The 26,691-nt window shown below is 46.6% G+C and overlaps 1 long non-coding RNA gene across 2 annotated transcripts in view; it reads left to right on the top strand.

The window, feature by feature from the left end:
• The window catches only part of LOC131481135 (uncharacterized), a 50,198-nt gene that overhangs the window by 15,340 nt on the left and 8,167 nt on the right, over nt 1-26,691 (top strand). The window contains exons 2-4 of one of the 2 annotated variants that reach the window (XR_009246061.1): nt 16,468-16,582; nt 18,495-18,628; nt 21,653-21,814. This is a non-coding gene — a long non-coding RNA (uncharacterized LOC131481135). The remainder of the gene's footprint in view (nt 1-16,467; nt 16,583-18,494; nt 18,629-21,652; nt 21,815-26,691) is intronic. The other variant, XR_009246062.1, reaches the window with a different exon arrangement.

Here is a 26,691-nt window from a genome sequence, read left to right as displayed (position 1 = left end):
AGAATGCCATTCCTTTTAATGGCTGAGTAGTATTCCATGGAGTAGATGTACCACAGTTTCTTTATCCACTCCTTTTTGATGGGCATCTGGATTCTCCATGTCTTTGCTATTGTAGGTTGTAATGCTGTAAATATTGGATTGAGGTCCCTTTCTCATACGTAGATTTCCCTTCTTTTGGATTTATTCGCAGAAGTGGGATAGCTAGGTCATTTGGTAGATCAATTTTCAGTTCTCTTATCACTCTCCATAGTAACTTCCATAGTGGTTATACTAGCCTACATTCATACCAACAGTGAAGGAGTTAGGTGGAACCTCAAGGTGGTTTCAATTTCCCTTAGCTAGGCATTTTTTCATATGTCCATTAGCTCTTTGAATGAAATGTCTGTTCATTTCCTTTGCCCATTTATTCACAGGGTCATTTTGTTTTGCAGTTGTTGAGTTTCTAAAGCTCTTTGTAAATCCTGGATGTTAATCCTCTATTACTTGTGTTGTGTGCAAAGATTCTCTCTCATTCTGTTGGTTGTTTCTTCATTTTGTTGATTGGCTCTTTTGCTGTACAGGAGCTTCTTAGCTTGATGTAGTCCCATTTGTTTATTTTGTCTTTGACTGTCAGTGTTTTGGTGACGTTTCCCAATTCCTGTATCTTGGAGAGTGCTTCGCATGTTTTTCACTAATAGTTTGGGTGCGAATTTAAGTCCTTGATCTGTTTAGAGCCTTTTTGTTTAAGGTGACTGGGGCAGGGCTGCGGGTCTTGCTTCATATTTTTGCAGGCCTCTATCCTTTTGTCCCAAAGGCATGTTTTGTTGAAGAGACCAGCCTTTTCCCCCTGGATTATTTTCACTTCCCGTGTCAAAGATTAATTGGCTGTACATGTGTGGGCTCCCTCCTGGGGTTTCTATTCTGTTCAATTGATCTTTTTCTCTGTTTCCTTACCAGTACTAAACAGTTTTGATGACCACTGCTCTGTAGTATGTCTTGAGGTCTAAAATTGTGATTCTTCCAGCTTGATTTTTGTTCTTCAGGATAGCTTTGGCTATTTGTGGTCTCTTGTGTTTCCAGATGAACTTTTGTACCTTTTCTATTTTTGATTTGGGATTTTGTTTGGGATCACATTGAACCTGTATGGTACTTTTGGTAATGTGGATATTTTGATGATGTTTTTCCTGCTGATCCGCGAACATGGTAGGTTTCTCCATATTTTAATGTCTTCTTCTATTTCTTTTTTTTTAATGTTTTGTAATTTTCATTATAGAGGTCTTCCATATCTTTGCTTAGGCTAACTCCAAAATATTTGAGATTCCTCTCTGCTATTTTAAATGGGACTGTACTTAACAATTTCTTTCTCAGCCATGGAATTATTTGTGTATATAAACACCACTGATTTATGTTCATTAATTTTGTATCCTGCTACTCTACCAAATTCTCTCATGAGTTCCAGTAGTCTCTTCATTGAAGCTTTTGATTCTCCTATGTAGAGAATCATGTCATCTGCAAATAGGGATAATTTCAATTCCTCAGTTCCAATTTGAAGTCCTTTAATTTGTTTTTCTTGCCTAATAGCTCTAGCAAAGACTTTCAATAGCATATTGAGTAGCAGTGGTGAAAGTGGACATCCTTGTCTAATTCCAGATCTTAGTGGAAAAACTTCCACATCTTTCCCCATTTAGTATAACGTTGGCATTGGGTTCGTACATTGCTTTGATTATGTTATACAGTGTTTCTTCTATGCCTATCTTGCTTTAGGTTTTTAGCATGAAGTAGTGTTGGATTCTGTCAGATGCCTTGAGAGGATCATATGGTTTTTATGTTTCAATTTATTGATGTGATGTGTCACATTTATTGATTTGTGAATGTTGAATCATCCCTGCATACTATGGATGAAAACCACCTGGTTTGGGTGAATGATCTGCCTGATGTGCTGTTGGATTCTGTTGCCTAGTATTTTGTTGAGGATCTTTGCATCTATGTTCATCAAGGATGTTGGTCTGTAGTTCTCTTTTTCTGTTGTTTCTCTATCTGGCTTTGGTATTAAAGTGATGTTGGCTTCATAGAAAGATTTTGGAGAGATTGCTCCCCCTTTCTCTTGTTTGGAGGGTTGGGGTAATTTGTTCTTGAAACATTTGGTAGAATTCTGTAGTGAAGCCATTTGGTTCAGGGCTTTTCTTGGTTGGGAGGGATTTAATTACTGATTCAATCTTAGTCCTCATTATAGGTCTATTTAGATTATTAATTGCCTCATGATTCAGTTTTGGTAGCTCTGCCACCAGTCCCATCTCTCACACTAATGGATGCTGTGACCTAGCCCAGTCCAGCTCACTACAGGCCAGGTCTTCACATACACCAACTCCTGCCATGGCTTAGTTGGGGTGACACCCAATAACCTCCACCAGGCCCAGCCCTGGCCCCAATTTTATATGTGCGACCATGTATTGTGACCTAGCTTGACATGGCCCACATCCCATCTGGCTCTTGTGCATGCCCATGTGTATTTTAACGCAGCCCAGCCTAACCCAGCCCTGGCTCATAAGTATGCTGATGGATGCTGTTGCCTTATCTGGCTCACCCCTAGCCCTGACTGTTATGCATAGTTTCCCTACCAGATCCACTTCCAGCTTTGGATCTTGCACCCACCAGGGGGTGCTGCAGTACAGCCCAATATGACTCACACCCAGTCCTGGTACTTACCAGCTGATTCTGTGGCCTGGCCCGGCTTCCCCACTCCCATTCTGGCTCGCATGTGCACCAGCAGGTTAACAGCCTAGCTCAGCCTGGCCTGTCCCATACCCAGCCCACATGCTGTCTGATAGGTACTGCATCCCTGTCCAGATCAGCCTGCTCCAGATCCTAGCTCTCACATTCATCAGTGGAAGCAGTGACCCAACAGAAGTGTTCCCAAGGTTCCCTTATCAAGCCCACTCCAAGCCCTGGGTCTTATGTGTGCCAGCAGGTGCTGTGGCCCAACCTGAGATGACTCACACCAAGTCTTGGCATTCGCCAGCAGGTGCTACAGCTTGGCTCAGTCCAGCCCACTCCAAGTCCCAACTCTCATCAGTTGTGCAGAAACCTAGCCTAATCTGGCCCACTCCAAGCCCCAGCTGTCATATGAACTGGCAGATGTTACAGTACAACCCAACCTGGCCTACACCCATTCTTGCTCTCACTCATGCCAGTATGTGTTGTGGACTGGCCTAGCACAGGCTGCCCGCAGAACTGGCCCACACATATGCTTACAGGTAATGCAACCCAGCCTGGATTACCCTGTCTCCACTCCAGCTCTCGTACTGACCAGTGGGAGCTGTAGCCTAGCAGGGAAGTTACACAAGTCCCCCTACCAGACTAGCTGCTAGTCCCAGATCTTGCGAGTACCAGCAGGTGCTGGCCCACCCTCAGACTCAGCCCACTCACATGCCGATAGGTGCTGTGGTCTTGCCCAGTTAGTCCAACCACAGATACAGCTCTTGAATAACCAGTAGGAGCTACAGCCTAGCAGGGGAGTTCTTCTATTTCCCCTACCATGTTCATTTTCAGCCCCAGATCTTGCGTGTATTGTGGATGCCTCAACCCAGCCTGGTATGGCATGCTCACAGTCTCAGCTTCCACTGGTGAGTATTACAGCCTACCCCAGCTGGGCTTAGCACATGCATGCCTGTAGGTATTACGACCTGGTCCATCTTGGCCTATATCCAGACTTGATTCATACAGATGCTAAAGTGCAGTCTTGCATGGCCTGGCCTACCTTCCACCCCAGCTCTTTTTATACTCCTCAGTGGGAGCTATAGACTAGTATGGGAGTTTTTCAAGTTCTCAGACGTTGGTGCAAAGGTCCTGCTTGGCATGGTCTGCCCTCAATTCTGGCCTTTGTATTTGCCAAGAGTTGCTGCAGCCTGGCCCAGCATAGCCTCCCAGCGCTGGCTCCCACCACTGTCAGGTGAGTTCCTGTCAGGTGAGTTCCATGATCTAGCTTGGCTTGGCCTATCACAACCCCAAGTTCTCACACAGACCAGCAGGTGCTACAGTCCCGCAGAGGCGAGCGCACAAATTCCTTAAAGAATCTTCCCCCAGGGATGGGTACTTCAGCCCAGCCTAATGTTGCCCACTGTTCCCCAGCACTCACAGTGGGTACTGTGGCCTAGATCAACCAGGTATGCCACCCCCAACCCCAACTTTCATGTGTGCTAGCGGGCAGTGCACAATGCTACTTAGCCTAACCCACGTCTCACGTAGGTCGGTACCTTGGCCTGACCCAGACATGCCCTCTGGTTCCCCCCTCTAAACCATTTGTCTCAGTTCTCTCGCCTACCTGTGAGTGCCATGGCCCACTCCGTGGAAACCCCCAAAAGCCATTCTTCCCCTGTTAAACATGCCTTCAGCCACTCCCAATCCAACATGTCCCCACATCCTCTGCTCTGCCTGGGGGCCAATGGGGCATGATCCAGCCCAACATTCCCCACCTTCTCCACATGTCTTTAAAGCAAAATAAAAAAGACAGCTATGCTGGCACACTAGTATGGTTAACACAGATTTGGCGTTAACAGGCCCAAGATGCCTGCCAGTCAGCTAGTGGCTGCTTTTTTCCCAGCAGTGAATCACTTACCTAGATGGAGAGCAAGCTAGGCAGCTGCATACAAATGGGGATATTTCTCTTTCTTAAGATTTATTGTATTTATTTGAAAGAGAGAGAGGAAATCTTACCTCTATTCTCTAGATGACCATATATCTGGGAGTTGGGCCAAGCTGAAGCCAGGAGCCTAGAACTCCATCTGGGTCTTCCACATAGGTGCAGGCCATCTTAGGCCATCTTCGACTGCCTTCCTAGGTAGGTGCATGAGCAAGGAGCTTGATTAGAATTGCAGCAGCTGGGACTAAAACCAGGGCTTTAGATGGGGTGCAGGAATGGGAGCAGACCAGGCTGGGCCAGTCCACAGCACAGTGTAAACAGCACAGTGTACCACAGCACAGTGTACCAGCACAGTGTAACAGCACAGTATAACAGCACAGTGTACCACAGCACAGTGTACCACAGCACAGTGTAACAGCACAGTGTAACAGCACAGTGTACCACAGCACAGTATACCACAGCACAGTGTAACAGCACAGTGTACCACAGCACAGTGTACCACAGCTCAGTGTAACAGCACAGTGTACCAGCTCAGTGTAACAGCACAGTATACCACAGCTCAGTGTAAAGCTCAGTGTACCACAGCTCAGTGTAAAGCTCAGTGTAAACAGCACAGTGTGCCACAGCTCAGTGTAAAAGCTCAGTGTAACAGCAGTGTAACAGCACAGTGTGCCACAGCACAGTGTACCACAGCACAATGTACCAGCACAGTGTACCACAGCACAGTGTAAACAGCACAGTGTAACAGCACAGTGTAACAGCACCTTGTGCCACAGCACAGTGTGCCAGCACAGTGTAACAGCACAGAGTACCAGCACAGTGTAACAGCACAGTGTACCACAGCTCAGTGTAAAGCTCAGTGTAAACAGCACAGTGTACCACAGCTCAGTGTAAAGCTCAGTGTAACAGCTCAGTGTAAAGCACAGTGTACCACAGCTCAGTGTAAAGCTCAGTGTAAACAGCACAGTGTAACAGCACAGTGTAACAGCTCAGTGTAAAGCTCAGTGTACCACAGCTCAGTGTAAAGCTCAGTGTAAACAGCACAGTGTAACAGCTCAGTGTAAAGCTCAGTGTACCACAGCTCAGTGTAAAGCTCAGTGTAAACAGCACAGTGTACCACAGCTCAGTGTAAAGCTCAGTGTAAAGCTCAGTGTAACAGCTCAGTGTAAAGCACAGTGTACCACAGCTCAGTGTAAAGCTCAGTGTAAACAGCACAGTGTAACAGCTCAGTGTAAAGCTCAGTGTAAACAGCACAGTGTAACAGCTCAGTGTAAAGCTCAGTGTAAACAGCACAGTGTAACAGCTCAGTGTACCACAGCGCAGTGTAAACAGCACAGTGTATGACAGTGCAGTATAGAACAGCACATTGTACAGCAGCATGGCGTACGGCAATGCAGTGTATAACAGCACAGTGTATGACAGGGCAGTATACAACAGCACATTGCACAACTGGGCAGTGTAGGCCTGCAGTGTCAACAGGGCAGTGTACAACAGCACAGTGTGGAACAGCACAGTGTAAAGGAGTACAGTGTAGGACAACACAGCCTGTTTTCCAAAATATCTGTTCATTTTAATTATGCAAATCACTGATTCTCAGTTGTACTTAGCAGAAGTAGAAGAACATTTTGGGAATCTGATAAAATGTAGGGTTCCTCCACCTCCACTTCCAAGAACACACTAATAATTATGGGCGCAAAATGGCTAATTCACAGATTTGGCCAAGCCCAGAGATCACTCATGGCTCCCATTGGTTTGCCCACATTCCCAGCTTTGTCTTCATCTTGCTTATTTTTGCTCTGTTAGATGTTTGGGCTCATACAAAATAGACTAGTGTCACAAGAGACTGAGTGGAAGACCCAGTATCAGGACCCAACATTTATCTGGCAGTCCTTGCACCTTGGATGTTTTTCAGATGGAATTAGCATAAGATGGAAGACTGTAAAATCTGATTAGAAAGTATTGTGTTAGCAGGGAGTGGGGGACAGGGACATTTACATGTTGTTAGTGAGAATATAAACTGTTGTAACCTCTTTGAAGAGCAGTCTAGAAGTAACGCTTGATGAAATTGCACATACATGAAATTGCAAATAAAACATGTATGGGGTGGGTGTTTGCCGCAGGGTTAGATGCCATCTGATGCCCACATCCCACACCGAAGAGTCTGATTTGGGTCTCAGCTCCACTTGGGACCCAGCTTCCCCCTAGTACACAGTCCAGGAGGTAGCAGCTGATGGCTCAAGTGCCCAGTCCCTGTCTGCCGACTTCAGCCTGGCCTAACTCCTGCTATTGCAAATAACTGGGGACTGAATCAGAGCATGTAAGATTTCACCTCTTTCTCTGTTTCTCAGTAAAGTAAATAATACACGATTGTTTAAAGAAATATCTGTACAAGGATGAAAAATGTCATTTGAAATGTTGTATGCATCTATTATTATGCAAAAGGCTAAATCAACATGATATGTTAAATGGGAATACTGTGCAGCCGTGAGAAATGATGCTATGTGTACTTCTTCCTTTGAAAAAGCATGTGTGTTTCTGAAATTTGCACTGGCAGCGGCTGCTGAGGCTGCTCTAGGAAGGGACAAGGGATCCCACAGCTTACAGGACTGCAGTGGGAGGGGTATTCACTGTCCCTGTGTGCTGGAGCTCCTGAACATTTGTAATCAGGTCCTTATGTCATTTATTGTTATTTACCCACAGTGGGCAAGAGTATGCCATTTGTTGTTTATTAGTTTATTTTAAAATTACTATGCAATATAACAAAAAGAGTTTAGTGGATTCTTAGATGAAAGGAGGTGTTTCAAAATCCAAAGTCTTATTATTATTATTATTACTTTAATGCTTCATGCTGTAATGCAAGAACAAGGGGCTCCTAAGGGAGTTAAGGACTGGTAAGTGAGTCAATCAAAGGAAATAGCTTTTCACACAGCATGTAGCTAGTCTGAGGAATGTACCGGCACAGGCGGTCCTGCAGTCAGATACTGTGGCTGGAGTCCTTCTGGAAGTCTGGTGGCTGTAACCAGTCATAACATTTGTCATTATGTGAGAAGAGATAAGACTGAGCAGATCTGATGGTGCAGGATGAAAGCTGATCAATTGCAGAGGAAGGAATTTCTCCACAGCCTCAGAATAACATTACACAATCAGTGAGGTCTGCTTTGAAGAGTGGACAGTGCTTGGTGTGGCTCCTCACGTGTTAGCCACAGCCAAGGGAAGGACTCCAAGCTGGACAAAACAGCAAGCCTTGCAAGCTGTAAGTTTTTTAAATCTATTTTTTGTTTGTTTGTTTTGTTTTTATCCAGAGCTAGTGGTGGCTTTGGTCCCGAGTCTAGCATTTTGGCAGAACAGCCTCCTGCTGCTGGGCTTCTCATGCCATGTTCAGTGGCAAACATGTTCGAGGGGGAAATGTGGGGTTTCAGCTCTTCTGTGGAGCGTGAAGTCTCATGTGAACAATAAACCCTGGGTTATCCATGAATGGGAAGATACTGAGGAAAGAATTCATGCTTCTGTCTCTTTTCTTCTTTGCTCCAGCTAGTTATGATTCCCTCCACCAGGGGGTAGAGAGAAAACATAAATTAGTGCTAGTCAATCTCATTTAGCCCTGGTAATAGGTTTAACATTTATATAGGTTTCGTTCATACCCAGGACCTAAAAAGTCCTCCATGATTGGACTTCTGTGTTGTGTTTTAAGACTTTGTGGAGCAGGAAGTAGCCGACTGATTGGGATTGGAGCAAGTGGACGCAGGGTACAATATGGAGCAGCATACGCAGTGGCATTATGTACAAGATCAGTTACATTAACCAAAATCCACTGCAGAACAGCTCCCTTCTGCCCCTGCCTCATGGCCAGGTCAAGGGCAATCCTTGAAGCGTCCACCACATAAATCTTTTTTAAAATGAAAGATTGTTCTCTTGGGCCCAGTGCGATAACCTAATGGCTAAATCCTCACCTTGCAACCACCAGGTTCCCATGTGAGTGCCGGTTCTAATCCCAGTGGTCCCACTTCCCTTCCAGCTCCCTGATTCTGGCCTGGGAAAGCAGTAGAGGATGGTCCAAAACCTTGGGACCCTGCACCCACACGGGAGACCCAGAACAAGCTGCTGGCTTCTGACCAGTTTGGCTTCAGCTGTTGTGGCCACTTAGGGAGTGAACCAGTTGAAACCAGTTGAAAGATCTTTCTGTTTTTCCTCCTCTCTGTAAATCTGGCTTTCCAATAAAAATAAAGTAAATCTTTAAAAATAGTGATTGCTCTCATATTGTAAGAACCAGTAGAAGACAGACAGTATAAGTTTATTCGCATGGATTTACAAAAAGTTTTTGCAGTAAAATAAGTTTATTTAAGATATGTTTTATTTATTTGAAAGAATGACAGAAAGAGAGGAAGAAAGAGAATTTTTCACCCTCTGATTTACTCGCCGCTGGCTACAACAAAGCAGAGCCCAGAGTCTGGAACGCTGTCTGGGTCTCCCACAGGGGTGGCAGGGGCCCAGGCATTTGGGTCATGTTCTGCCTTCCCAGGTGCATTAGCAGGGAGCTACATCAGAGGTGGAGCAGCCGGAACTTGAACTGGAGCTGGTGTCCCAGGCAACAGCTCCTTCTGCTTTGCTACAGCTGCACTTGTCTTTTTCATTTTTCAGTTATTTTCTGATCCCTTTGTGAAATGAAACTACTTGCCCTTGGACTGTTTTCTGCTTCTGCTCTGAGACAACATGGCAGTGACTCCATGATGGCCACATACAGGGTACAGCATCTTGCCTGTCCCACAGATAAGACTCAGAACAGTCACCCAGAGTGCCATCATTTTTGTGTGCTTAATTATGTGTTCAAAGTTAGAGCTAATTGTTTGAAAACTCTCATATTCCACACAGTCATATTTTAAAATAATTCCTCTTCTTTACTATCTAAACCCAACCTTCAGTCTTCTTGAGACACATCCCACTTTCAGCACGGCTCATTGAAATTTTCTGCCATTCTGTGTCTAAGCCAGCAGTACAGCAGCTGTCAACCTTGTGCGTGTGTGACTTAGGACTTTCGGAATGTGAAGAGCACCCTGAGGAGCTGGGGGTTTCGTGGCCTTAATTTCAGTTCGCTCATAAACCAGAATGTCATCTGGACTTTAGCATTCCTTCCATCCTCAGCTCATTTTGTCTTTAGCAGCCGGCAAGTGTTTGCAAGTGACGTCACTGCTTTCTTCCTTCCTGCGCAGTGTGGGTTCTCCATCACGGCCATCTCGGAAAGCAGTCCTGAGATTCGTCGTGCCATCTCCACACCAGTCTAAGAAAAAGGACATTGTCTGTCATTGCACAAGACTGCTCAGAGCCTGTCCTAGGTCCTCCGTGCATCCCATAACCCAAACAGCCTGCAACTCTGCATGCTATAACCTATGGCTTTCATATAATCATTAAAAAGTTAAAAACCTAACTTTTTTTGCACAGCCAAGAGTAACATGGGCTCCAGGAAATTCCACCAGTAAGCCAAGCAACTTCTTGGCAGCAGGAATCGTGTCCTTTATCTGTTTCCTTAGTCCTAGCTTGCATCTTAATGAGTGCCTTGTGAATGAGTGAATGGATAAAGTTGCTCAGAAGTGACGCTAGTAATATAACACCCGATCAGACTTTCCTTCCAGCACCTCACACTCTAGCAAGTATCTTCATTAGCACATTTGTCACGGAAGTATGGAAGCACAAAAGATAGGGAATGATGGGTTGGATTTGTGGGACAACTAATGTATAAACACTATAGTGCTTATATTGTAATAGAAATGTTTATAAAATGCATGGGTCCGGAAACAGTCCCCAATTTACACGGAACTGTTACTTCTACTCTCTTACCATTCCTTTTCTTCCTGCACTCCTGCCACTCCTGCTGAATTTTACCCTTATTTTGGTCAGGTGTACAAAAGTTCAGTTACAAACTAAGAGCTTCATTTTCTGCGTTAAGGTGCACTGACAAGAGAGCCTCCACTTGTCCTGCTTCCCTTCGGCTTCCTCCATTGTTCTCATCAGAGTGCTCCATTTCTTCAACCGATCTGGTACTCACTGACCCTCCTAAACCCTTTCTCTTCAAGTTCTGCCTTCTTACTGGAGCCCTCTTTCCATCTAGTGCTCTAGCCTCACGCCATTCTCAGCTTCAAAACATACTTGAAACCCTGATTCTGTCGCCCGCGTCACCGCGTACCCCGAGCCAAGCGGAGGGGCTAGGGTTACAAACAGACAACACACAAGACAACACAAGACAACACGCAGTGGGTCACTCTTGTACACAGAATGCCAAGTTTATTCCAAGTATCCTGCATCTTTTATAGTCTGCTTAGTCCCTCCCAGTATTATCCCAATGTTCAGGCAACACCTAAGCTCCCCTGGGGGCATCTTAACAAAAGGAAAGTAAAGAAGAGGGAACTTGCAGTCAAGCCAGGGGCTAAATGCGTTAGGCCAAGACTGCCCATTGTGTTATCCATTAGAAACAAGCTAAGCTGTAGAGTTAACCCTTGGGAGACCAGGGCCCACATACAGAAGCAACAACAGTTGTAAAAGAAAGACCTGTGATCTCAGAGATGTGATAACTGACCTAGAAATCTGCTTGCCTGATCTTTAGCAAGTTTCTGAAACCTCCCTGGGACTCAGTTACTATTTGTAACAGCTCAGGCCTGGCCCAGGAGAGTGTCAGGTCAGCACATAGGTCGGTCTAGGATTATGACATCACACAAGGCACAGGGGTCACACCTGACAGCTGCTGAGGAGGGTCCGTTGCAGCCAGCCCCTTGCCTCTCAGGAGCAGTGGTTAACCCCAGCGGAGGGACGTCTGACACGCATGCGATCTGAAACCACTTCATCACTGCTACTGATCCGGTTCTGGGGGTTCTGTCGGCCACCGCTAAGCAATGGGCCACCTGCAACAGGGAGCGCACGCGGGTGTAGGACCCAACGCCCGACCTCACCTCTGCTGCTTTCAGGGCAACCTTAAGCTGGAGATGGCAACACCAACGCAGGGCAAACCAGGACGGGCACCAAGCTGCTGCACGAACCCAGGCAGGCAGCTCAGCAGATGGGGAGGGAGGACGCCAGGCTGCCGGCAAGCCCATTGTGCTCCTCGCTACCTCCCAGATGCGCACCCAGGGGCCCAGCTCTTCTGGCCACAGTCGCCAGGAGGCAGCATGTCAGCTCAGTTACTATTTGTAAACTGCTGATGAAGGTACCTGGGAGAATTGCAATGATCCTTCTGTGCAGGAACAATCAGATGCCCATGGAATTCAGAACTAGTGTGCTTCCTACCATCCTGTCTCCATCCGTGCCAGTGGCATACTCTGTGATTATCAAATAATGCTACAGAAATGGGGATGCATTGCATATACATGAAGTGCTTTGTGCATACTTTGTTTTTTTTAAGATTTGTTCATTTTACTTGAAAATCAGAGTTAGAGAGAAGTGAGGAGACACACCGAGAGAGGTATCTTCCATTTGCTGGTTCCCTCCCCAAGTGTTTGTTGTGACCAGAGCTGGGTTGGTTCAAAGCCAGGAGCCAGAACCTTCCTCCGGGTCCACATGGGTGCAGGGACCCAAGGCCTTGGGCCATCCTCCACTGTTTACTCAAGTCATCAGCAGGGAGCTTGATCAGAATGGAGCAGCTGGGGCTCAAACGCACAGCCATATAGAATATCAGCATCAGCCTCACAGACTGCTGACTAGCCAACTGCACCACTGTGACAGGCCCGGATGCTTCATGTGCATGTCTGCGTCCTTACCGTATCACCAAGAAGGGCCAGGTACTTGCTGTATGAATGGGCGTTTGCTTTTGTGAATAGTACATGAGGCAATTCACATAAACTTTCCTTAAAAAAACAAATAATAAAAAAAAAGACTGGTTAAATACGGTGGGGTACTAACAGATTAGTGGATAGCTACAGTGTCAAAATCTGGAGAAAGAAATTAAGATGAAAACATGGGCCTGCTTTTTACCTAGGGACCCCTGCCTCTACCATAAGAGGTAGCTGAGAATAATTCTTTTTTTTTTAAGCATTTATTTTTACTTGAAAAGCAGAATTACAGAGGGAGAGTTAGAGAAATGTCTTCCATCCACTGGTTCACCTCCCAAATGGCCATAATGGTCGGAGCAGGGGCTGGTCAGATGTGGGAAGCCAGGAGCTGCTTCTGTGTTTTCCATGTGGGTGCAGGGGCCCAAGAGCCCTCCTCTGCTGCTTTCACAGGCACAATAACAGGATGCTGTATCAAAAGTGGAGCCACCAGCACTCAAACCAGTGTCCATGTGGGATGCTGGTGCTGCAGACAGAGGATTAACATACTGCACTTACCGTGCCGGCCCCAAGAACAAGCTTACTATGTCATCCTAGGCCTGTCACCTAGGCCTGTGTCACCCTGTCAAACATCATCATGTACCCAAGTAGTGACGGCAGTATGATTAAGAACAGAGTGAACAGTAGGAATAGACACATAAGGGGCTCGTATCATGGCATACTGCATTAACCTGCTGCTTATAGCATTGCTATCTGATTCGAGGATGCAGTGGGGACAGGAGTCTCTTCAACTAAAGCCTTAACCATAAGTGAAAATACTGACATATTGGTTTCTCTTAAAATTAAAAATTGTTACCAAAGAATAGCTCCAAGGAAGTAAAGGAGTGAGCGTTTGCTGACTCAGTTCATATACCACACGGGGCGCTGATGTTGCTCCTAACTGCGCCCCCCTGCTGCTGTGTCTCCTGGGAGGCTGTGTGAGGCGCAAGTGGCTGTCCTTGGCTCCCATAGAGGAGATCCAGACTGAACCCCTGGCTTCTGACTTTGGCCTGGCCCAGCCCTGCTCACGGTAGGCATTTGGGGATTGAGTCAGCAGACAGAAGCACACTCTCTCTCCTCCTCCCTCCCTCTTTTTCTCCCTCTCCTCTCTCTGCAGCTCATGTACATTAAAATAATATGAATTAAAAACTTTGTAAAAGTATAAAGGCACACTCCAGAGTAGGAAAACACATTAATAACATCTCTATCTATGAAAAAATCACACTCAGAGTTAATTGGGGGAAAGTCAGAAATCCCAAGAGAAAACAGGCAACACAATGAAACAGAAACAGAAAATTCCTAGGAGACTTTTGCGGTGGGCAGTGTTCAGTCTCATTAATGATGAGGAGATGAAATTAAAACCACAATACAATACTCTCTTCCTTCTTGCATTTTATAAACAGTCAGCATCGTCTCTGTGTATGAAGAGAGAGCTAGATAGCCAGAACTAATGAGGTAACTCATAGATTTCAGTATATGAGAAGGTATGTAAAAAAGGAGGTGTGGCGCTCCCATTGTGTGGCAGTCAGTTAAGGTACCACCTGCAATGCAGGGTTCCCACAGAGGCACCTGCTGGAATCCAGCCTCTCCCCTTACCATTGCACTTCCTGCTGATGTGCCCGAGAAAGCAGAATGAAGTATCAGAGACCTCAGCAGCATAGAGGTGCTTACAAGCAAATGCTGAGTGAAAAAAACTATCCATAGTCTATGGGTTCACTTATGTAATGTTCAAACAGCAAGATTAGCAGAGGTGAACAGAGTAACCTTACCTCTGGGAGTCAGGGCAGGCATGGGGAGGGGCCCAGGTGGACCTCCTAGGATGCTGGTCATGGCTATACAGGTATATTCTCTCTCTAAACAAATGAATTGTACACTTGTTGCTATTATTTTAAAGATGTATTTGCTTATGTGAAAGAGAAATACAGAGAGAGGGCAAGGCGTGCATACGTGCGCGCGCACACATACACACACACACACACACACACACGGCGAGAGAGACTCAGAGAGAATCTTCCATCCACTCACTGCCTCAGTCTCCAAATGGCTGCGACAGACATTGCTGGCCAGGCTAAGGCAAGGATCTAGAAGCTTCTCTTAGGTCTCCCTGGTGGGTGCAGGAACCCAGTGCCTGGGCCGTGTTCAGCTGCTTTTCCTAGGTGTGTTAGCAGGGAGCTGGGTCGGAAGTGGAGCAGCCAGGACTCACACAGGCACATATATGGCTGCTGTGGCAGGTGGTGGCTTTGCTCACCATGCTGCAACGCTGATCCCAAGTTGAGTGCTTTTTTGAAATAATAAAAATTTTTAAAGCTGCGTTTCAGGCCAATGTGATGACTCAATTGGCAGCTCCTCCACCTGTAAGCAGTGGCATCCCATATGGGCATCGGTTAATGTCCCGGCTGCTTTACTTCCCATTCAGCTCCCTGTTTATGGCCTTAGGACCCTGCACCCAAGTGAGAGACCCAGAAGAGGCTCCTGGCTCCTTACTTCAGATTGGCTCAGCTCCAGCCATTGTGGCCATTTGGGGAGCGAACCAGTGGACGAAAAATCTTTGTTTCTCCTTCTCTGTAAATCTGATCTGCCTTTTGAATAAAAACGAATAAATCATTAGAAAAGCTAACCTGTCTTCTTGCGCACTAGTATGGCAGCCCAAGACTAAGACACCTGGACTTCAGTTATTTCATAGGCTTGGGAGTAGCCCAGCACAAACAGAACTAAATATTTAGATGTAAAATCCAGGCATATCAAGGAGAAAAAGTGAGTGCTTTTGTCCCCAGCTCACACGCTGCACGTGCAGCTTGGTAAAAAGCTGCTCACACTGCCGCTGTTCTCGCCCCCAAACTAAGCTTGTCTTTCATCTGATGGATCCAGTTACGTCCTGGATGGGGACAGTCATGAGCATGAGAGAGGCACCCATAATACAAAGCAGACGGCAAACCGTAATGCTGTGGGGGAACTAGGAGGACGTGCCTATGGAGTCTGTCACCACAGGGTTACAACATGGTGTCCTCCATCACTCTAGGGAGTCCCAATCTTAGGGTGTCTGACCTGTGACCTACACAGCACAGCTCTAGCACCCCTTAGCCATTCCAGATTTGTGGGAGGTGGATGGTTTTCAGCAATTGACAGTCCAGCTCACGTGGACTTTCTGAGTCCCTGCTGCATCACTGAAGCCGGGCCTCCCACCTACCGGGTGACCTGTGCAGGTGCTCAGAGGAAGGGCCTGCTGTGGCCTTTGAGCTGGGCTCTCCAAGCTTGGGAAGCGGGCGCTAGCTGTCACTCAGGCCTGCACTGCTGCTTAGGGCTGCTGCCTCCATCCTGCCTCGGCGTGAGGGTGGAGCTGGGCCCAAGGCCACATAGCAGGATGCCCTCCCCAAGAGCAGGAGGACCAGGGGAGACCAGAAATGGCTTGATAGCACATGGTATCTGACAAAAAGGGAGGTAAATGACAGAGCTAGACATTTGCAAGGAGAAAAGCTACCCAAAGCAGCACCAGCAAATACTTTCCAGGATATGTCAGACCTTCACAAACATGCTCGCCGATTGCCCGTTGATAAACTGCTCACTTCCCTGTTTCTTTGATAGGAAGGCTGCACAGGCAGATAAAGTCGGACAAACATCTCAGCATCCAATAAACTTCAAATTGTTTCTCCTTTTGGTTTCCAAGACTGGCTGCTATTTCCTCCATGCCCCTTGTCTGTGAGCATGTGGCTCTGCAGTGCCCAGGGCCTCCCGCCACCCCCGCTGGGACACACTTGCGCCTCTGCCAGGTGGAGTGGCTGGAGATAAGAGCCGGCAACAACAATGGTCTTCCTCAGAGCCTGGGCCAAAAGCTCTTTTTTGGCACAGCTGGCTGTGAATAACTTATCGTCCGTACCATGGAAAGTTCTGATATTCTGTTTGCCAGGCAGAGATAACAGGCAGGGTATATTCTGGAAGGCAAGCCCCCTGGCAGAGGCAGAGAAGGAGAAGCAGCTCTGGCCAGTTAGCACAGCGCTTCCTGGCTGCCCAGACACAGGCAAAGGTTCCCAACTTTGCCAAAAGGATCTTGTTTCTTTGCAGGTTGGGTCAAGAATACCTGTTTTTGTTTTTGAATGAATGCAAGCATGCCATCCTAAGAAGAGAGAATGTGATCCTTTTCAGTTGTTCTTGAGAAATCACATGATTGGGTATCAAGGTAAGGAGTGCCCCCCCACTGCCCCTTAATTAAAAACAAATTTGAGAGGCAGACAGAGACAAAAAGAGAGCTCCTTTAGCTGGTTCACTCCCCAAATGTCCTCAATGCCCGGGGTTAGAGAGGACATCCACCCAGGTCTCCCTCAGGGTGGCAGTTACCCCCATTCTACTTGAGCCCCTCCCCCTTGCCTCCCAGGGTCTGCATCAGCAGGAAGCTGGAGCCAGGCACTCTGACGGCAAGCCAGTAGGTTCAGGGTTCACTTCAAGGTGAGGATTGAATTGGCATGTAAATCAAATTAGTTGTTGGTGCATCCTGGATTCTATAAGGATTGATTTGATAACCTAGAGACTCTCGAAATTGGGCCTATTTGGGGCTCATCACAATGGCTCAATAACTAAGTCCTTACCTTGCAAGTGCCAGGATCCCATATGGGCACCAGTTCATGTCCCAGCTGCTCTACTTCCCATCCAGCTCCCTGCTTGTGGCCTGGGAAAGCAGTGGAGGATGGCCCAAAGCCTTGGGACCCGGCACCCTCATGGGAAACCCAAAGGAGGCTCCTGGCTTCTGGCTTCAGATTGGTCCAACTGCAGCCATTGTGACCATTTGGAGAGTGAACCAGTGAATGAAGAACTTTCTCTCTGCCTATCTTTCTCCTGTAAATCTGATCCGCCTTTCAAGTTAACAACAACAAATAAAAGGACCAACTTGTTCTGAGCTGCCTAAGAAGCATCTCAGCTCAGTCGCTCCTCATTTATAAAACTTGCCTTTCAAAGGAGACATGAACTCGTGCACATTGCTTTAACTGCATTCATGAAATGCACAGAGGGGCATCATCTCTGAGGATTTTCATTGTAAACATGTTATAAAAAGGAAATTTAGGGTAATAAAACTTTCCTAGAAGAAAGATCTGTTTATGTAGTTGGAAGGCCAAGTTACAGTGAGGGAGAGAGGTTAAATAGAGAGAGAGAGTCTTCAGCCCTTTGGTTCACTCTTCGAATGGCAGCAACAACCAGGTCTGGGTCAAGCCTCAGTCAGGAGCCAGGAACTCCTGTGTTTTGCACATGTGTGGTAGGGGTCCAAGCATGTGGACCACCCTCTGCTGCTTTGCCAGTTGCAGTAGCCTGGAGCTGGATCAGATGTGAAGCAGCCGGGACTCAAAGCAGAGCAAATGTGGGATGCCAGCACTGCAAGAGATGGCTTATCCATCATGCCGCAGTGGTGACCACTCGGAGTACTTTGTAGTGTAATTGAAGCAATGAATGAAGAATAACTATTTTAGCAGTAAGCTCAGTACTGCATTATAAATCACTTCAACTCTAAAGTGCTGTATAAGCTTACATAAAAGTGTCAATCATAATTAACATGAAGAGTGTGGAGATTAGGGAACCTGAGTTCTATTTCATCATTTTTCAAAGTTACAGGGCTTATTCTTCCATAATGACTCAAAGCACATGTTATAGCTTGCTGACTTGATGGAATTTTTATACGTAATTAACACTTACATAGTGACAATTCAGCATGAATGCTCCCTTGGGAAGCTCCGCGACTTAAGGACTCTGCCTATCAATACAATGTGTCCTACTCACCTTTGGACATGCCTTTAAAACCATAAGCATGATGTCCTCAAGTAGGTCACAACTGAGAAGAAAAGCACAACTGTCTTTATTTCACATTCAAAAAACATTTCATTCTTTTTTCAAGAGAGAGAAGACAGAGAGAGATCCCATTTGCTGGCTCTGTTCCTAAATCCCTGCATGGCTAGAGCTGGGCCATGCTGAAGCCAGCAAGCCAGGACTCAGTTTCTTGAGGGTGTGTATTGTGAGCAAGCTGGAACGATACTCAACCCCAAGCACTCAGATAAAGGATGCTATGTCTTAAAAGCTAAGCCAAATACCTGCTCCGTTCTCTTCAGGTGGCCTCTTCACATGGTAGTCACTTAAATGTCCTGAAGAAAGGTCTTCATCCAAGTGTGACTCTTACCTCCATCAAAGCCATGGTTACTGGCTGACACGTAACATATTCTCACTGCGTTTGGGACAAGTTAAGGTGAAGCTTAGGTGGATTGCTTTGGTTGAGTAAGGACTGCATGCTTTTGTTGTGTTGTGAGCAGTAGGGCCCCGGCTGGGTTAATTCCAGATTCTTCCCTCCATGCGTGACAGAGTCGAAGTGGAAACACGAAGATACACATGGAAATGGGATATTTTCAAAGCATGGGGAAAAGTGTACATTATTGAAAGGCAATGCACAGAACACCAAGACACCGAAAGACCCCAAGTCGGTGTGAGGGGACCTACAACAAGGTGGGACCTCCGCTCCAAAGGGGCGGAGGTTGAGCAAGACTTGAGGACTGTCCATCTCGGTGCCCCTTTTTGGAAACATTGGACATGTCATGGTATCAGGTGCATGGTGGCAATAGAAGTGCCCCCTGGCGATTTTTATGATGAGGACATCCTGCAGTTACATCGGGCAGTTCCTAGGTAGTTCCTGCTTCCACATCTGCAACATCAGGACATGAGGTTTCTGCCTCAGAGAAAGGGGTGGGGTTAGCAGTGCATGAAAGCTGGGCCTACATGGTTCACGCACAGGGAACAGTTTGGATGGTGTACAAAATGGGCTTCTCACCAGGGCTGGGTAGGGTTGTCATGCAAGGGTTAACTGTAGATGCCCCATGGCAGGCTGTGCAGGAGCCATGAGATGGCAGCCTGCGCTGTTGCATTTGGCAGCAACAGCTATAAAGTGTAGTTGGAATGAACCATCAGACCTCAGCTCCATTCTGCCAATTCACCCTGCCTGCCTTTCCACATCAGTAGCAGCATTTTTGTCACTGATCTTTAAGTCTACCCAAGACTGCGATTAACCGTAGGAATTCAGTAGATGCATTTCTTGGGCCTGGTGCTACAGCTCAGTCACTAATTCTTGGCAAGCACCAGGATCCCATATGGGCACCAGACCATGTTTTGGCTGCTCTGCTCCCCACCCAGTTCCTTGCATGTGCCCTGGGAAAGCAAAGGAGAAATGGCCCAAAGTCTTAGGATCCTGCAGTCTCGTGGCTCCTGGCTTTGGATCAGCTCAGCTCCGGCCATTGCGGCCACTTGGGGAGTGAACCAGTGGATGAACAAGCTTTCTCTCCTTCTCTTTGTGAATTTATCTGCCTTTCTAGGAAAAACAAATAAGCCTTTAAAAAAGAACAAGAAGCATTTATTGCACTGGACAATTCATTGGCTTCTTATATGTGGGGACTTTAAGAAGTTCATAGAAAATGGAATAAAAATCAGCTTAATTTGGTGCAAAATGCTTAAATCTGAACAATTTCATGAAAAGTGCATATTATGAAAAAATTACTCATTGATTTTGAATTTTGCCCAAATACACTTTTTAGTCTGATTTTTTTCCCTCCTGATGTTGAAGTACCCTTGCAGATTACCAGAGAAATGTTAAGGACATAGAGAAAGACTGACCCATCACAAAGTATTTTCATTCCCAGAGCCCGAAAAGTGCAATCATGCACGTTGTAGCTCTTGTCTCCTTTGGACCGGCCATCTGGTGGGCAGGTGGGGAGCCTGCAGGTGGCTGCTGGCAGCTGCCCCTGCTGTATGGGGAGTAAGCCAGCCCTCCCTCCATCAGCCTACTGCCCACGGAGGGCTGCAGGCTGGTGAGCAGCCATGCCCCAGCCGCTGTCCAAATGGTCCCCTCGGGTCTGCAGGATCTCTAGTGTCCTTTCTCGTTGCTTCCATGTCCTTTGAGCTAATCAACCACCTTGACGATAACGCCTTGTTCTCAGGATTTTCTCCACCTGGCTAAGCAGGACCCAGCAGGTGAATAAAGCCTGCTTGCTCTGTAGAAGGGTGTGTGTGTGTGTGTGTGTGTGTGTGTGTAAGCCATTTCCATCACTACAGAATGCATTGAGGTGTACCTAGTACACAATCGACGGAGAAAAATTGGCTTTTTTCCCCAGAATACTTATTATGGAATAGAGGACCTGTCTCAGTCATTTCACCACCTCTATGGACATTTTATTGAAAGTGAAATTTTGCTTTGAGATCATATTTTGGGGATGGAAAAATATTCAAGAAAAACGTGATCATTTCAGCAGGTTTAAGACAACTCCTCTGAAGTTAGACACAGAGACGATGCTCACTGCACCTGCATTACCGTATTTCCTCATAGGATGCACTCCCCTACCAGTCTGTTATGAAGTCCTTACGTTTCAGTGCTGTGAATATTGTGACAACCCATTTATGCATTTCAGATTTACCGTAAGTGCCATATTTATAACTCAATCTAAGTCTTTATAGCTATCCTATATGGAACGATGGCATATCATGAGTTAAATCATCGCCCTAAAGAATAGTGACAACCCAGTAAAACCTCGGAGCCTGCTTTTCCTAATTTCACATAGTAAAGTTTAAAATTGGGTTTATTTCCTTTTTTTTAAAAAGATTTATTCTACCCTCATTAGAAAATCAGATATACAGAGAGGAAGAGAGACAGAGAGAAAGATCTTCCATCTGATGATTCACTCCCCAAGTGACTGCAACAGCCAGAGCTGAGCCAATCCGGAGCCAGGAGCCAGGAGCCTAGTTTGGGATGCAGGAACCCAATGCTTTGGGCTGTCCTCGACTGCTTCCCCAGGCCACAAGCAGGAAGCTGGATGGGAAGTGGGGATGCCAGAATTAGAACTGGCACCCATATGGGATCCCAGTTTATGCAAGGGGAAGACTTTAGCTGCTAGGCTGCTGTGCTGGGCCTAGAGGGTTTATTTCTTTTTTAAATAAATGGATATCCTTAAAGTGATGTCACGCAAAGAAGTGATTTATCAGATAAAATTTACACAAAAACCATTACCACATTACTTGGAACACAGAACTCTTTAACTAAGGTTATTCAATGACTCAGAGTGGTAAAAAAGAAAATGTAAAGTTCAGTGATATTTCCATTTGGGGCTAGTCCTCCACAACTCCCTCTCCGCCCTAGCGACTGAATGTGTATACCACAGGCAGCGATGAAATGTTCTGGGTCCCACCCCCCCAGTTGATGTCCTGCAACAAAATGTTGATCTTGATTCCCCAGATGCAGCATCAGAGTCCACAGGGTCCGCGCTGGGGGCCTCTCACATCTGACACCAGTCACGAACCCAGGAGCACCCCACAAGTGTGACTGACACATTGGCCCCACGTGTGAGGGTCCCCCAGGACCCTTCAGGAGCACCAGGCACAGGAAGGACTCCTACAGGTAAGAGCACTGTGTTAGGATGGCAGTACTGATAGAAAGACTACAGCCCAGGATCAGCCCCAAGACAGTGCAAGAACTAAAGGGGCAGAGCAAAGCTTCCAGGGGCTGTGTGTGTGGAATCCAGGCCTCCACTGCCCTGACTCCAGGTGGCCCTGAGCCAGACCAAATTCCATGCACTTGTTCACAGTGTGGCCCCAAATCGATGGGACGTTTCTGGACTAAGAATTTAGTTGAACCACGCGAAGGACTTTTGTCATCCTCAGCCTCCAAACCGAAGGGCATCACTAAGGCTTTTTCGGAATCTGCTCCCTGCATCCCAGAGCAATGCCGGCTGGAACCTTGGAAAGCAGGTTTGGGGATTTAAAACTAGGAGATGGCTGTGTAGACAGGGAGTGGCAGACACAATTGGAGGTTAAATGGGAGGTTGTTAAACACTTTCTCTTTCTCCTTTCCTTTTCTTTTGTTAATCTAATCTGTACAACCCTCAAAGCAAACTTCCCTGACCCCTTCCTGTGGTGGTCCATTCACTCACTTGCTTTTACTCATTCATTCCAACTCTCCTCTAGGCCAGGCAACAGTATCTAAGAATACTTGATCCCTGCTCCTAGGCAAACTCCCAGACCAGTGTCTGCAGCCACAGTGAGCAGACAGAGAGATAACTGCAGCCTGGGATAAGTGCTATGGAAACATCCAAACAGCCTGTTGCCAGAGTGGTGGCTGGGTGGGAAGTTCTAGATTAGACAGCCAGAGGCTGCATCCTCTTGCCCCAAGACAGAAAAGAGAATTCTAGAGAAGAAAACATGCCAGGAATAATATGCTAGTGGAAAACATGGGATTTGGAGATGGACCTTAAGACCACAAAGAACTAATTGATCTTAATGCCAAGCTCTGAAATTGGAGAAACGGGCCAGCATTTGTTCAGCTTTTGCTGTGACATGCTGTGACATGCGGGAGCCCTCCCCTAAAGCCAGGCAGTGACGTCCCCAGAAGAGCCTCCAGGTGGCGTGGTGGCTCCCTACAGAAGTCAGCTCAGGACAACCTCACTGAGCGCTCTCCTTAATATTGACTGGCTCATGCCCTCTCCATCTCCTCCTTCTAATCCTCCCCCCCTCGCTCTAGCTCTCTCACGGCAAGTTAACATTCTTTCCGTTTATTCAGGGAGGTGTGTGAGTCTCCTGGATTTTCACAGCACACAAGGTCACAATCCACCTGAGGACACTATAGGAGACTTGTGCTTTTAGGGGATACGCTGAGAAGCATGGCAAGGACAAGGAAGTGTGGAGACCAGGCAGGGGCTGGGAGCCCCCTGCAGAGGCTTCTGCATGGGCAGGCGGTCACTGCGTGACCAAATGCCTTAGTATGTCCAGCAGGAGACAGATCAAATCTGAGAGCATTCAGCAACCTTCTCAGGATATTTTATGAGGAATGGTATTTGGAGCCTCAAGTCAATAGTTTATGTTGGCACGAAGATAAGCTTTCAATACAGCCCTTAATTGTAGCTCATCTGAAATGCTTTCATTTCCAATCCTCTGCCTGAAAACATCAGGAAAACATCTGATCCGAATCAGTTTGATAAATTGTAAGAAACTTAGAGGCAAGTGCTTGTGTCTAGAAGACCTGAGGATTCACTCTGACTTGCTTTTTCCCTCGCAGCCACTGCAGTCACCTCACCCTCACTGCCACCCACGAAACATTGGGTTGGCATGGCCTCATGAGAGCCTGTCTGCTGTCTTCCCTCTCTGCCACTTAACTCTGAGAAACAGAGTGGAAAGAAGCAGAAATGAGCAGTAACTTATCATTGTCATTCATGTCCTAGATAAGCTGGGCTTCTTTTCAGACATCTCCCTTCCAGCGCCGACAGTCAGTGGAAGAATCAGCCGCAAACCGGCGGCGCAGCACAGCGTCACTACCGCGTGTTTATGAAGACGTCGCCTCCTTCTCAGGAAGAGCCCGTAGGTGCGTGATTTACACTCTGCATGACTCAGTGTCGGAGCTAGTAACACAAGGTGCCAAGAGCTGTCAGCCGGTCTTAAAATGCTTCGGATGCCTCCCTGAGGCCCCGTGTTTGTGCATGTGTGTGAGAGATGAGAATAAGTTCTACTCTTTTAATACATTTCTTTTTCAAAAAATAAAAAATTATTACTTTGTTTTGGAAGGCAAAGTGATGAAAGAGAGAGAGAGAGAGAGAGAATTCTCTTCCATCTGCTGGTTCAATTCTCAGATGCCCAAAACACTAGGCCAAGCTGAAGCCAAAAGCCAGGAGCTTTGGGTTTGCCACATGGGTGGCAAGGGTGCAAGCCCTTCAGCTTTTGCAAGTGTATCGGGTCCTAGGCAGAGTAGCCAGGACTCAAACTGATACAGACTGGTACAGGTGCATGCGTCCTAAGTGGTGGTTTAACTGGCCGTGCCACAACAGCTCAACAAATTTCAGATGCGAAATACTTTACTGTCTTTTAAAGTATTTTCCATTTATATGCGGAAAAGCAGATAGCAGCGCACACAGGGACAGAGGGAGAGAGATCTCCTATTCACTGTTCACTCTCCAAATGCGTGCAGCAGTCGAGGCTTGACAGGCCAACGCCAGGAGCCCAGCACGCCACATGGGTGGCATGAACTCACATGGGTGGCAGGGACCCACGTGGGTGGCAGGGACTCACGTGGGTGGCAGGAACTCTTGAACCCCCGTGGTGCTGCCTCCCACCATGTGCGTTAGCAAGAAACTGAGTAGGAGGCAGAAGAGCTGGGCCTCTCCAGCGGTCACCCTGACACAAGACACAGGTGTCCCAAGTGGTTATGTAGTACTACCTACCCATTTCGCTTAACGTGTACATTAGAGCGTAAAGCGTTTGCACCTCAAAGCTGCAAGCCTGTGCGCTTCGCCCAGTTCTCTGCACTTCTCCGAGTCTCTCTGTTCCTTGGACCTGACTTCCAGATTCCACTTAGGAGCCCTGCTGGTCTACATTTAGCTTTCTCAGGGCGGTAGTGGTATCTCTGTGGTTTGAATTTGCATTTCTCTGATGACTAATGATACCACACATCTTTCTGTGTCATTTTTGTCACTTACACATCTTTTTGGGGATATGTGTGCCCTTATGGTTTTCAAGTCATGTATTGTTTGTTTCGTTATCAACTAGTAACAAATCAGATTCGTTCATTTCAAATATTTCCCTTGGTTTGTAGCTTGCTTTATATTTTTAGTCTGTTGCTTTTAAAAGTTTTACTGAGTTTCCATGGCACCTTTAGTTCAAATTCTTGTTTTCTTCTTCATTAAAGCTAACAATAATAAACTGCAATACTTGCTGAGTGCTGGCCTGTGTACACCATGAAAATAATCATGAGAATCAATATCTTTTGGAAAACTAAAATTTTAAATTTTGCTGAAGTCCAATTCATCAAATTTTCTTTCATGGTGATTTAAAAAAATTTTTAAACCAATCAGAAAATGTTTATCCAGCAATGAAATTTGTCTCCTTTATTTGCTTCCAGAATTTCTATATCTTGTTAGGCTTCATCTTTGGGCCAAGAAACTATCCTAAAGTAATTTTTGTGAATAGAAAATTGGGATTTAAGGTCATTTCTCTCTTACATAAATGTCCTGTTACTCACGTGTCGTTGTTGAAAATGCTCTTTCCTCCCGTTGACATATCTTTCTGACTTTAAAAAATTGAACACATGGGTAGGCCTATTTGTGGATTCTATTCTACTCCATTGGTTTCCATTTAGCTTTGCAGCAATACAAAATTGTGGAAGTTGCATGGTTTTATAATATGTCATGAAAGCAGGCAGTCAACTTTTTCTTTTATAAAATCATTTGGCTCTTCTGGGCTTTTTAATTTTACCGTAAGGGGCTGATATTGTGTCACAGTGAATCAAACTGCTACTTGTGATGCCAGTCTCCTGCATGAGTACCAGGTCCAGTCCTAACTGCATCCTTTATAATCCAACTTCCTGCTGCTGCGCCTGGTGAAAACCACAGAAGATGGCCCAAATGTGTGGGTACCTGCTACTCATGTGAGAGACCCTGCTGGAGTTCCTGGCTCCTGGTTCAGCCTGGCCCAGACCCATCCTTTGGTTTTGTTTTGTTTTCATAATGTTTATATAGTTGATGGGGGAGAGGAGCAGAGGATTAGGGGAAAGTGGGTGAGACCATTATTTCCACATTTTCTTTTTGTTTTTCCTATATCTGGGGGAAGGAGGAAAGGGGAGAAGCCACACCCAGCCTCCCAACTGCCTCAGTACTGGGGTATAGGGAATGGTCCCCGATGTGGGGCATGTTCAGAGGGTTCTGTTCAAATGGCTTTGATATCTCTGACATGCTGCCAGTCTCACAGATCTAAGGTTAAGAAATCCTTCCAGGGGCCACTGGCTGACACAATCAGTCCACCTTAGGGTTTCCATTTGCCCAGAAATTTGCTGTCAGTACTTGGCTGGGGTAGTTGACCAAGTTGCTCTGTCCTCCTTCCTCTGCTGTGGTACCAGATGTCCTCTGCAGGCCCCAATGGACTGCCATATCCTCCATGTGCATCTGGGTATGCCGTCCACTGCATCTGCTTCAGTAACGAGGATGCCTAGTCCTGACACATGCACTCCACTGTCAGATCACAGGTCCTGCCACTCTCCCCATGGTTGGAGATCTGAGTCCAGCAGTTTAGTTGGGGGGACCCTCAAAGAAATTTCATCTGAAGTCATCCCAGAACTGACTCCTGCATGCGCCTGCCATATGGGTTCCTGCTCATTCGGCCACCCACATCAGCCTACTCACACAGATAGTTGCAATTGCTAGGCCAGATGTACTACCTCCAGCTCCATCTGTTATGCAAACCAATGGATGCTGTGGCCCAGCCCGACCCTGCACACCATGAATCGGCCTTATGTAC

The sequence above is a fragment of the Ochotona princeps genome, chromosome 1, assembly GCF_030435755.1.
Source record: "Ochotona princeps isolate mOchPri1 chromosome 1, mOchPri1.hap1, whole genome shotgun sequence".
NCBI classification, from domain to species: domain Eukaryota; kingdom Metazoa; phylum Chordata; class Mammalia; order Lagomorpha; family Ochotonidae; genus Ochotona; species Ochotona princeps.
This window is presented reverse-complemented; position numbering and strand designations above follow the sequence as displayed.